At 40.0% G+C, this 13,281-nt stretch overlaps 1 protein-coding gene across 1 annotated transcript in view; it reads right to left on the bottom strand.

Annotated features, from left to right (window-relative positions):
* Positions 1 to 13,281, bottom strand: part of DCHS2 (dachsous cadherin-related 2) — a 323,756-nt gene that overhangs the window by 195,268 nt on the left and 115,207 nt on the right. The window lies entirely within an intron of this gene.

The raw sequence follows: 13,281 nt of genomic DNA, 5'->3' as shown, positions 1-13,281 counted from the left end.
ATCCAATCGAGTTAACAGGATTCACCTTGGAGCATGAGCTTTGGCTTTCCTAGGTCAGATTTCCTTCCGGGGGTAATGCCCCCACCAGGGCCCCAGTCATGCAGACTGAACACTACACAGAGATGCCTTGCCCAGGGGGCGTGCAGGGGTGAAATCCAGCCTGTGTTCTGCTGGCCAACAGGTGCACTGACATGGAGCTGAAACTGCCCAGAAGAAAGGGCACCTTTCTCTTTAACCAGAGTATGATTTATGCTAGCAGTGATCATATGCTCGGTAGAAAAGAGAAAGCAATCAGAATTATGAAAGCACTTAACTTATTTATACTAACCATTAGAGTATGCAGTTAGAAATACAACAGGCTATTAATAGAATTCAAAATATTCTTGCACTCATAGGCTTGCTGTAATTCTTTTGATATGCAACCCAATTAACTAGTGATAACAAACATCTAGATAGCACTGACAATAAAAGAAGCACTTGAAAGGAAGATCAACCAAAGGAGGAGGAAGAGGAAGAAGGAGAAAGAAAAAAAGAATAAGAACTATATGTTACAGAACACGTTATATATATATATATATATATATATAGACACAGAACACAGGTAAAAAAGGTTAAAACTAGGCTTCAAATTCAGGCAATTGAACAGCAGACTACACGCTACTAAAGATCATGCAATCCTGCCTCTCAAGTATCACCCCTTGTCATTTCATCACTTTATCCTTTATTTACTGAAAAATACTCCTCAAATCCCCTAACCTTCATTCAGTACAGAAGTTGCTAGATGATGCGTAACATCATATGAAGTTTACTTCACAAGCATGTGGCTCTCTCATCAGAGGATCATTAACATGAAGAAAGGCAGCTGACAGTGATGCCTGTGCTCTTGAGTCTTAGCTGACCCTTCTCTTCCCCATGGCCAAACCCCAGCTGAGTTCCAAAACACAGAAAAATAGAATGATGACCACTGGAAATATGAGAATTAAGCAGGTCAATTCAGCAAGTCCAATGTCCAACTAAAAGACATTCCAAAATAAGACAGTAGAGGACAGAGACAATGAAAGAAAGGAGCAGCCCTTCTTTGGTTCAGAGGACGTGTTCTGGGGAGGCCCCCAAAGCCACTATGGCAGGGGAGGAGAGAATGGAAGACACACTCTGGTTTTTAGCTTCCCCAGCCCCTAAGTTAGGTTCCGCTCACATTTCACTGGACGGTTTGTTACATGGCCCCAGCCTAACTCAGAAGGAGACCGGGAAAAGCTGACGATTGCCCAGGCATTTGGTGAATGCAGTCTCGGCCTCAAGTGCCACTGTGTCTCTATATGAATACACGCATATGAGACTATGTAAGTCCCCGAGTAGCCTCTCTATGTAGTAAAATTTAAGCAAGCAGAAAGCATACCCTAAGCAGTCTCTGCAGTGTCATGCCACCATTGATTTCGTTTTGGCGGTTCTACATATTTCTGTCAGGCTTTTTGGAGGGAGGTAAAATAGAAGACAATTAATCACCCATATTTTTAGTAGACCTACTGCTCTCAGTTAAACTCTATATTTAAAAAAAAATAGTCTATCTTTCATCAGTACAATATACAATAGAAGCTAAACCTTAATTATTGTGTTTCCCAAATGAAATTCCACCCCAATAACACACTCAATAAGCACAAGTTCTCATAAATCTGCCTCTTCATCCTGTTCAATCTTGACCGTGTAACTGCAATGTGGCTTTGGGGGTTATCTCTGTAGCCTCGCCTAGTGGATCTCACTCAGGGACAAGTTTGCCCTCATGAGGGCATTTGGCATTGTCTGGAGACAATTTTGATTTTCACAACTGGGGAAAGAGTTTTACTGGCATCTCAGGAGTTGAAGCCAGAGATGCAGCTAAACCATGAAAGAACAGACCCTACAACAAAGAATTATCTGGCCCTGAACCTGATGAAACATTTTAAAACTGGCAATATTATTTTCCTCTTTAATTTTTTTCAGCTGATGACACAGTCTTTTACATTTATCTTCACTCTCATCAATCTCATATTCTCAGGCAAAATTATTCATCTTGTGCAACTAGCTAACATGTTTATGAGATATTCTTCTCATCAGATGGGCTGAACCAGGAAATCCACAAACTTCCCCACTACAAAGAACTCAATTCCAAGTACATTTGGTCTACTCCATTCTGTCAGCTGTTAATGATTTAGTAGCCTCAAGTTTCCAAAGACACCAAACATATCTTCTAAAACCATATGGTACTCTCAGTAACTTTGGCTTGATTGGAAGATAAGCACAATGAACTTAAAATTCTAAAATTCATTCTCAGCCTATAATAGCCCATATTAACAAGTAACATGGCTTGTATAAAATGAGTTTCCTTATTTCCAATTTCAAGACCTTTTTCTCACTTGGACTTGTGGCAAGCAAAATATATGGAGGCAAAAGTCGGACAAGAGTGCTGGTAATCAGTGTATGTTATCAGTTCAGACCCTAAGTTTCAGATCATGAAATTAAAAAGTATTCCTCTTCTCTTTATTCAACTCCCTAAAAATAGTGGCCTACTCACTAATAATTGGTAAAGTCTACATGTAATTTGGCATTTTTAAGAGGTCTGCATTTTCCAGTTTCCACTGACTTTACACATAAAATTTAGGTAATTTAAAATAATAGAAATGGCTTTGCCAAATCTTTAAGAGAAAATTCTGACTATTGAGTAAATAAGCTCAGTGGGCCCTTTCATCAAGAAATAGCTGCTTCAGAGAAAGAAGCTTCTGATTAGAGTCTATGATCTCAGTCCTGTGGGGCTAAATTGGGGATCTAGAGGAGAGCTTTGGAGAAGGCAATGGCACCCCACTCCAGTACTCTTGCCTGGAAAATCCCATGGATGGAGGAGCCTGGAAGGCTGCAGTCCATGGGATCGCTAAGAGTCAGACACCACTGAGTGACTTCACTTTCACTTTTCATTTTCATGCATTGGAGAAGGAAATGGCAACCTACTCCAGTGTTCTTGCCTGGAGAATCCCAGGGATGGCGGAGCCTGGTGGGCTGCCATCTATGGGGTCGCACAGAGTCGGACACGACTGAAGTGACTTAGCAGCAGCAGCAGCAGCAGCAGAGGAGAGCTTGGGAGGATCTCATCCTTGAATCATTCAAAGAGTCACATCACAGTATCCTCAACGACATCCTTGTTCCTCCTCTCAGTCTCAATTTGCCTGCTTTAGACTGAGAGGAATTTGATAATTTTTACTTTAAACTTATTCTGACTCAAAACAGTTTGTTCTCCCTCCCAGTCTCCCAGCTGGACCTTTCACTAATTTAATGGAGACATTATAAAGATGCAAGCTATTAATAAAACAGTAATACCTCCTTGATTCCATTACTAGCTTCCTGAAATTTAAAGAATTTTTACCACTTCCTTCTTTTTAACATCTGGGTAAGGATTTTTCCACATGAAAATGTCATGTTGAAAAGTCAAAGTTTCAGTCACTCAGTCACGTTCCACTCTTTGTGACCTTGTGGACTGTAGCCCGCCAGGCTTCTCTATCCATGGAATTCTCCAGGCAAGGATACTGGAGTGGGTAATCATTCCCTTCTCTTGGGGATCTTCCCAATCCAGGGATTGAACCCAGATCTCCTACAATGCAGGCAGACTCTTTGACATCCAAGCCACCAGGGAAACCCCTGAATATGTCATGGGAGAAAATGGGAACAATGGCTCTTGAAAACATGTTTTCATGTTCTACAAACACACTGGATCCATCTGCCTTCCCATCACCAGCAGAGCCTCCCTCTACTTAGAAAGGTCTCCTCTTCAACAATTGGGTGCATGCCCAGCCAATCACATTGGCACCCTGAAACCCAAAAATCAACCTAGAGTCATAGGGTGATATATTGTTAGTGACACTATCCTTTATATACTGCTGGGCAATCATATCACACTTAATTCAGTGGTCTCTGTATAGAAGCCTTAGAGCCCAACCTAAAAAACTGAGTGATCAAACACCAAAGATCCTAGGAAAAAAAGGCTACACTTCAAAAATTTTAAATTAAATAACTCATTTTAATTTTTTCTTATTTTAACTTCCAAAATTTCAAAGACTCAGGAACCAGAGATCAAATTGCCAGCATTCGTTGGGTCATGGAGAAAGCAGGGAAATTCCACTGCTTCTGCTTCACTGGTGGCTCAGATGGTAAAGAATCTGCCTGCAATATAGTGAGACCCAAGTTTGATCCATGGGTCAAGAAGGTCCCCTGGAGAAGGGAATGGAAACTCACTCAACTATTCTTGCCTGGAGAACCCCGTGGATAGAAGAGTCTGGTGGGCTACAGTTCGTGGGATTGCAAAGAATCAGACACGACTGAGTGGTTTAACACTTCCACACACTTTCAGTTTCTGTTTTACTGACTACACTAAAGCCTTTGACTGTGTGGATCACAGCAAACTGTGGAAAATTCTTAAAGAGATGGGAATACTAGACCAACTTAATACTTCCTGAGAAACTTGTATGCGGGTCAAGAAGCGACAGTTAGAACCTGGCATGGAAGAACAGACTGGTTCAAATTGAGGAAAGGAGTACAGCAAGACTATATATTGTCACCCTGCTCATTTAGCTTCTATGCAGAGCTCATCACATGAAATGCCGGGCTGCATCAATCACAAGCTTGAGTCGAGACTATTGAGAGAAATATCAACAACTTCAAATATGCAGATAATACCACTCTAACAGCATAAAGTGAAGAGGAACTACAGAGATTCTTGATGCAGATGAAAGAGGAGAGAGAAAAAGCTGGCTTGGAACTCAACATTAAGAAATCTAAGATCTTGGCATCACGTCCCATGACTTCATGGAAGATGGAAGGGGAAAAAATAGAAGCAATGACACATATTATTTTCTTGGGCTCCAAAATCATGGTGACAGTAACTGAAGTAATGAAATTAAAAGATGCTTGCTCCTTGGAAGAAAAGTTATCACAAATCTAGACAGTATATTAAAAAGCAGATACATCACATTGCCAACAAAGGTCCATACAGCCAAAGCTATGATTTTTTAAGTAGTCATGTACAGATGTGAGAACTGGACCATAAAGAAAGCTAGGCTTTCAAATTGTGGCACTGGAGAAGACTTACAAGAGTCCCTTTGACAGCAAGGAGATCGAACCAGCCAATCCTAAAGGAAGTCAACCCCGAATATTCATTGGAAGGGCTGATGCTGAAGCTTAAACTCAAATACTTTGGCCACCTGATACAAAGAGCCCACTCACTGGAAAAGACCCTGATGTTGGGAAAGGCTGAAGGCCAAGAGGATAAGGGTGCAGCAGAGGATGAGATGGTTTGATAGCATCACTGACTCAATGGACATGAATTTGAGGAAACTCTGGGAGATAATGATGGACAGGGGAGTTTGACATGCGACATGTCGCAAATAGTCAGCCATGACTTAGCGACTGAAAAACAACAATTTCCAAAATCTCTACCATGAGCATAAACTAGTTTGAAGAACCAAGGTTACTGACACAACATACTCACACACAGATCTTCAAATAGAAATAAAAGAAGAAGAAAGAAATGCAAAATAACTTTATACATTGAAGCACTTTTTATACTGGCCAGTCACAGATGTAACAGCTAAAACAGGGCTTCCCTGGTAGCTCAGCTACTGAAGAAACCACTTGCAATGTATGAGATTCCAGTTCAATTCCTGAGTCAGGAAGATCCCATGGAGAAGGGATAGGCTACCCACTCCAGTGTTTTTGAGCTAGCCTGGTGACTCAGACAGTAAAGAAGCCACCTGCAATGTGGGAGACCTGGCTTTCATCCCTGCATTGTGAAGACCCCCTGGAGGAGACCATGGCAACCCACTCTAGTATTCTTGCCTGGAGAACCCCCATGGACGGAGAAGCCTGGAAGGCTACGGTCCACGGGATCAGAAAGAGTTGGACACGACTGAGTGACTAAGCACAACAATGCCGGCTAAACCAGGGTTATAGTATTTCAACAGAAGCTGGATTCAGCACTGGGGACCACAATGGAATCAAATATGCCACTCTTGAATACAATTTTGGCAAGTTCACCAATGTCAAGGTCTTACCAAATCTAACAACCAAAATCGGGCCCTTATTTTGTACACCACTCAGCTGCTTTCACACAGCTAATCATTTCCTTCTCATTGAAACTCTTCTTCATCAGTGATCACACTCTGACTCTCTCTCCTACATTTCACTGACTACCTTTAGTTTTCTTTACTGCCTCTGTGTTCTCTCTGACTTCTGAATACTGTTGTGCTCTGGAGGTCAGTCTTGGGACCGCTTGGCTTTTCAATCCACAGTCATTACCTGTACTGGGCTGAAAGGTGGCCAATACAAAAGACACATGACGAAAGGTGGCCCCCAAAAGACACGTCTGCCTCCTAATCCTTTGAAACTGTGATTTTACTTTATTTTATAAAATAGTGAATCCTAGCTTGTATTGCCAAAGTTGTGATTAAGGATTCTGAGAAGAGTTTATCCTGGATAAACTTTATCAGATGAACTTTTAATCCAATGCACAGAAGAGGAGGAGGCAATGTGACCATGGAAGCAGAGACTGGAGTGATGTGGCTACAAGTCAAGGAGCACTTTACAGGTGTCAGAAGCTGGGAAAAAACAAAGTGACTTCCCAATAAAGCCCTTGGAGGGACTAAGGACCTGCTAGATTTTGTTCTTCTAGCCTCCAGAACTACGAGCAACAAGAATTACTATATTCTTAAGACACAAAGTTCATGACTATTTGTAATCGAAGCCCTAGGAAACAATATGCACCTTGAATGATCCGACCCAACCCCACGGCATTAAACCAACACATATTCCTCCAATAATTGGTCTTGTGCCCCAGATTCATACATCGTCCAATTAATTAAACCTCTGAAGTGACTAAAAGCAGAGCACATCATGTGAAATGTCAGTCTGGATGAATCACAATCTGATATCAAGATTGCTAAAATAAATATTAAAAACTTCAGATATGGAGGTGAAACCACCCTAATGGCAGAAAGTGAAGAGGAACTAAAGAGCCTCTTGAAGGGATAGAAGAGCAGAATGGAAAAGCTGGCTTAAAACTCAACATTAAAGAAACTAAGATCATGGCATCTGGTCCCATCACTTTATGGCAGATGGAAGAGGAAAAGTGGAAGCAGTGGCAGATTTTCTTTTCTTGGGCTCCAAAATCACTGCAGATGGTGCCTGTAGCCATGAAATTAAAAGATGCTTACTTCTTGGAAGGAAAGCTATGACAATCCTAGACAGTTTATTAAAAAGTAAAGACATCACTTTGCCTACAAAGGTCCATATAGACAAAGCTATGGTTTTCCCAGTAGTCATGTATGAATGTGAGAGTTGGACCATAAAGAAGATTGAGTGCCTAAGAATTGATGCTTTTGATTTGTGATGTTAAAGACTCTTGAGAGTCTCCTGGACTGAAAGGAGTCAAACCAGTCAATCCTAAAGGAAATCAATCTTGAGTATTCATTGGAAAGACTGATGCTGAAGCTCCAATACTTTGGCCACCTGATGTGAAGAGGGGACTTATTGCAAAAGACCCAGATGCTGGGAAAGATTGAAGGCAAAAGGAGAAGAAGATGGCAGAGGATGAGATGGTTGGATGGCATCACCGACTCAATGGACATGAGTTTGAACAAACTCTAGGAGATAGTGAAGGACAGAGAGGCCTGGCGTGCTGCAGTCCATGGGGCTGCAAAGAGTCGGACATGACTTAATGACTGAACAACGAGAAGTGACTAATAGGTACTTCCAATGTACCAATTCCCACCACTCCAACATCCACTGCTCTGCCAGTGATTTTAATGAATAGCACCACCATTCACTTATTATATTGGCAGCCAGAGAGATACTACTGAAACACCAAATCATGTTACTCTCCTGCTCAGAATCTTCCAACTGCTTCCCATACTCATGAAACCCAACTCTTTCATTTGACCCCTTTCTCTGACCTCATCTCCCACTGCTTTCTGACTCACTCACTATCCTCTGGACACACTGATCTTCTTGATGAATCTATATAATGTATACTGTATACAGGTATACCAGTTATACACGTATGAAAGTGAAAGTGAAGTCGCTCAGTCGTGTCCGACTCTTTGTGACCCGTGGACTGTAGCCCACCAAGCTCCTCTGTCCATGGGATTCTCCAGGCAAGAATACTGGAGTGGGTTACCATTTCCTTCTCCAGGGGATCTTCCCGACACAGGGATCAAACCCAGGTCTCCCACATTACAGGCAGATGCTTTAACCTCTGCGCCACCAGGGAAGCCCTTAAATACAAGAATACAGTCTCTCAGAAAACCTCCTATAGAGACACAGAACCTCAGATCCAAGTACTAACATCAAAGATTTCAAAGGGAGGAAAGGAAGCCAGGTTGAAAGAAGAAGGGGGAGGAGGCGGGAGAGGGGGGCGAAAGGGGTGGCCTTACAGACGTCTCCTGCCACCTACAGGTAACCAGGCGTTATGGGACTTTTCCCTGGGCCTCCAGAGAAGGGAGGACTGGAACTCGGCCCTGCCAGAAATCAGACCAGACCAGAACCAGAATTTGAGTTCTCTGCCAAGATGAAGTGATCAGTCTCCAATCCTCAGCTCAGGCTGAGGGCCCTTCGACCAGATTCCTGCATCCAGGACCGGGGGACTAGAAAAAACGGGGAAAGATATGAAGGGTTAAGGAGAGGAAAGAGAGAGGGAAGGGGAGAGAGGTCAATAAAGTCTCTTGTTCCTTACTGGTCGGGGTACTCTGGCCAGTTGTCCGCGTCAGGAGACCAGGGACAAAAGGGTACCAGTTGCAGCCTCTGGGTCTGGTCCATTGGCAGGCAAGCTGGCCCCTGAGTACCCTGAGTGGTCAGGATGTCAGCCTCAGCGAAGAAGAGTCCCACCAGAGTCACCATTTGTTGCAGGAAGAGGGACCCCTTCCAGGGCCCGAAACTGGGCTCTTGTCTAACACTCGGAAATGAATTGTCCGAGGAGACACATGTGCTGACAAAGCAAGAGATTTTATTGGGAAAGGGCACCCGGGTGGAGAGCAGTAGGGTAAGGGAACCCAGGAGAACTGCTCATGTATATCTGATAGCTTATTGTGAACTGTGTCAGATCTGTGATCTCGGAAGAGAATTTGGCTTCAGGACAAGGGACAAGGCTTCAGGCACTCAGAACTTCATGTGGCAAAAGTTTTACTACAGTGAAAAAGGGAAAGAGAAGCTTCTGACATCAGAACAGGGTGGGGCACTCTCTGCCTGCTTAGTAGTTTAGGTGGGGCTTTATATACTTTTGTCATTGGTTACTAAGAATAGATTAAAAGAATGTCTCAAGGTTTTAAAGGTCTTACCAGACTCACTCCCACAACATACATCTTAAGATAACAGGATCAGTTAGAAGGTTCTTGTTAAGAAGGAGAAACGTGCTGGAGCAAGATATATTCTTGTTACATAGTCATTAAGTACAGAGCTTAAGGAAAACAAACCCTTGAGCAAGCTGTGTTGCTTTTGTTATGTAATCATTAGCTCTGGGCTTAAAGAAAGTTCGTCTTAGAAAAAGCAGATCATTGCCATAACAACTCATAGCTTAAGAAAAAAAGTCTTATGTGACTAAGACAAAGCAAAGTAGAAAAAAAAATTGTCCTTTTCTCCTCCTCTAGGGCCCCGGATTTGTTATCAACCTACTTAAGAATTAACTCTCTCATAACTTCCTCATTTCCTTCAAGTGTCTGTAAACACCACCTAATCCCCCACAAAGGACTTTCCTGATCACCTTACACGAGGGTGACACTCATCCTCTGCCCTTTACTTTGCTTTGTATTTCTTCAGAGTGCTTATTTCTACACTACAGTACATGCTTCTGTGTATTTATGTAATATTTGTCTTCCCCACTGGAATTATCCTGCTCCCTGCTACAACCCCAGCACCAACAACAGCAGTACCTGGCTCATGGTGAAGAGGCTCTAAAACTGTGCTGTATGAATGAAGGAAGGAATATTTTCTTATTCCTAAGACACAATCTATCAGCTAAGCTATATCATTATATAACAAAATCCAAAATGTTAAAAATGGCAAAAGGAAAAGAAAATCATCCTCAGGCATGTGAAAATTGGAAACAGAACTGTGTTTTATTTTCAGTTTTTAAAATGTGTTTTCAGAGAAGTTGATAAAGGCATTAGATGAATAAACTGAATATATAGTTTCAAGTTAAAAATTAAAAAGTTTACTTCTCTGATAATGTTTTTATTGAGAAATGAGATTAAAAGATGACTAATCCCAATGCTTATTATGCCCCCTCCATGAGAAAAAAAAAAAAAACAGCCAAAGGAAATTTTGTGAAAAGAGATCAATGGGTAGGAATAGGGTGGTAACTTGTTTTACAAAGTTATTACAAAGTCTTAAATTAAAAAACAGCATGACCTTGAAGGAAAAAACAAAAGAGAGAGAATTGGCAGGCAGGTCAATGAACACAAAAGTAGGACCTGAAACAGACCCTGATAAACCTATTTTTTTTTTTTGGTATTACAAAGAAAACATCATAAACCATGGAGGAATGTGGGTTTATCCATGTAAGTTGCTAGAAAAATTGGCAAAGTACATGGGGGGCGGAAATCAAGTTTGCTATTAACCTCACACCAAAATAAATTCTACACAGATATGTTAAATGTAAATAATAAAATCATTTAAGGCACAATAAATATATAGGGAAATTCTTGGCTGATTCTTACACTGGAAAGAAATTTCAAAGCAAAAGGAATTACAAAACTAAAACAGATGGACAGAAATCACAAACGGAAAAGTCAATACAATGACTGCATAACCATGTAAAACTCTACTATGTTAAAAATAACCACATACACAAAATTTCAATGCAAGTTAGTTATGATATCTGTAAGAAATGTAAAAAACATATTAATATGGAGATAACTCTTTAAAAATAATACTGATTTCTTATTACAAAAAATTAGGCAAAGGACATAAATCATTTATAGAAGAATAAATATATGTAAGATTTTCAATTCACTAATAGTAAAATAGGTGAAAAATAAAATAATATACTTTAAACACTGGTAATCATTAAAACTGTCAACTATTAAAATAACTGACAATCCTTAAGTTAATAGCCAGTTGGTAATCATGATGTGTGTGTGTGTGTGTGTGTGTGCATGTATGTGCACACACACTTAGTCATGTCCAACTCCTTGAGACCCCATGGGCTGCACCCTGCCAGCCTCCTCTGTCCATGGGATTTCCCAGGCACAGGAGTGGGTTGACATTTCCTCCCCCAGGGGATCTTCCTGACCTAGGGATCAAGCCTGCATCTCTTGCACTGTCAGGCAATTCTTTAACGCTATCGCCACCTGGCAATCATTAAAACTCATGTTAAGTGTGGCAAAGATGAAATAAACATGCAGTCATTTTTAAAGCCTATCTGGAAAGTAACTTTGTTTTTACCATATACATCTGGTAAGCATTCTCCTAAAACCTAAAAATAAACCTTGACCCAGTTAGTATTTTTCTAGGAATATATGTAGCCAAATACTTGTATAAAAGATATACCTGTGGTGGATTCATGTTGATGTATGGCAAAACCAATACAATATTGTAAAGTAATTAACCTCCAATTAAAATAAATAACTTTATTTTTTTAAAAAAGGAAAAAAATAGTATAGGATTATTTAATCTAAAACCCAAATGTCCACAATAAAATAATTATTATATAAATTATAATTTATCCATATGATAAAAAATCAATGTATTCATGGAAACTATGACTATATATAAAGACATATATTAAGTGAAAAAATACAAGTAAATATATATATATATATAAAACATATCCCATTTATGCAAAAAAAATGCAACATATAGAATAAAATCAAAAGGATATAAATCAGAGGAGCTAACACTTCCAAACTCATTTTATGAGGCCACTGTTACCTCAATACAAAAAATAGACAAAGACACTACAAGAAAAGAAAATTATAGGCCAACATCCCAGATATTATAGGTGCAGAAATCCTCAACAAACTATTAGCAACTATTAGCAAATCAGACTTAATAATACATTAAAAAGATTATGCACCAGGATCAAATATGGTTCAATATCCACAAATCAATCAATGTGACATGCTACATTAACAAAATGAAAGATAAAAATCATGTGATCGTATGAATAGATAGAGAAAAAGCATTTGACATAAAAGTGAATACCCACTAATGATAAAAAAACAAAACAAAACAGCAAGACTGCCTTTATTTTTAGATAAAATTGTATTATATACAGAAAACTTAAACACTTAACAAATATTGTTAATAAACGAGTTCAGTGATGTTGCCAGGTATAAAATCAATATACAAAAATCTGTTGCATTTATAAACACAAATTATGAATTATCAGAGATTTTTTTAAAAAGAAATCCCATTTACAATTACATAAAAAAATCATAAAATACCTAGGAATATATTTAACCTAGGTGGAAAACCTTATATTGAAAGCAGCAAGACATTGATAAAAGAAATTGAAGCAAATAAATAGAAATATATTCTGTGCTCATGGATTGGAAGAACTAATATTGTTAAAATGTCCATTCTATAAAAGCAAATTACAGTTCTGTGTAATCCCTTTTGAAATTCCAAAGGCATTTTTCACAAATACAGAACAAATAATCCTAAAATTTGTGTAGAACCATGTGAGAACCCAAATGGCCAAAATAATCTTGAGGAAGAAGATCAAAGCTGGAGGCATCTCACTTTGTGATTTCAAATTATATTACAAAGCTGTAGTAATCAAAACAGCATGGTGCTTGCATAAAAATAGTAACATAGATCAGTGGAGCATGCTAGAGAGCCCAGAAAGCAACCCACACTCAAACTCACTTCCATCGAGTCGGTGATGCCATCCAGCCATCTCATCCTCTGTTGTCCCCTTTTCCTCCTGCCCCCAATCCCTCCCAGCATTACAGTCTTTTCCAATGAGTCAACTCTTCACATGAGGTGGCCAAAGTACTGGAGTTTCAGCTTTAGCACCATTCCTTCCAAAGAACACTCAGGACTGATCTCCTTCAGAATGGACTGGTTGGATCTGCTTGCAGTCCAAGGGACTCTCAAGAGTCTTCTCCAACACCACAGTTCAAAAGCATCAATTCTTCGGTGCTCAGCTTTCTTCACAGTCCAACTCTCACATCCACACATGACCACTGGAAAAACTATAGCCTTGACTAGACGGACCTTTGTTGGCAAAGTAATGTCTCTGCTTTTGAATATGCTATCTAGGTTGGTCAT

The sequence above is a fragment of the Bison bison genome, unplaced genomic scaffold, assembly GCF_000754665.1.
Source record: "Bison bison bison isolate TAMUID 2011002044 unplaced genomic scaffold, Bison_UMD1.0 scf7180017864146, whole genome shotgun sequence".
Classification (NCBI taxonomy): Eukaryota; Metazoa; Chordata; class Mammalia; order Artiodactyla; family Bovidae; genus Bison; species Bison bison.
Note: the sequence above shows the minus strand (reverse complement) of the source record. Positions and strands in the feature narration are given on the sequence as shown.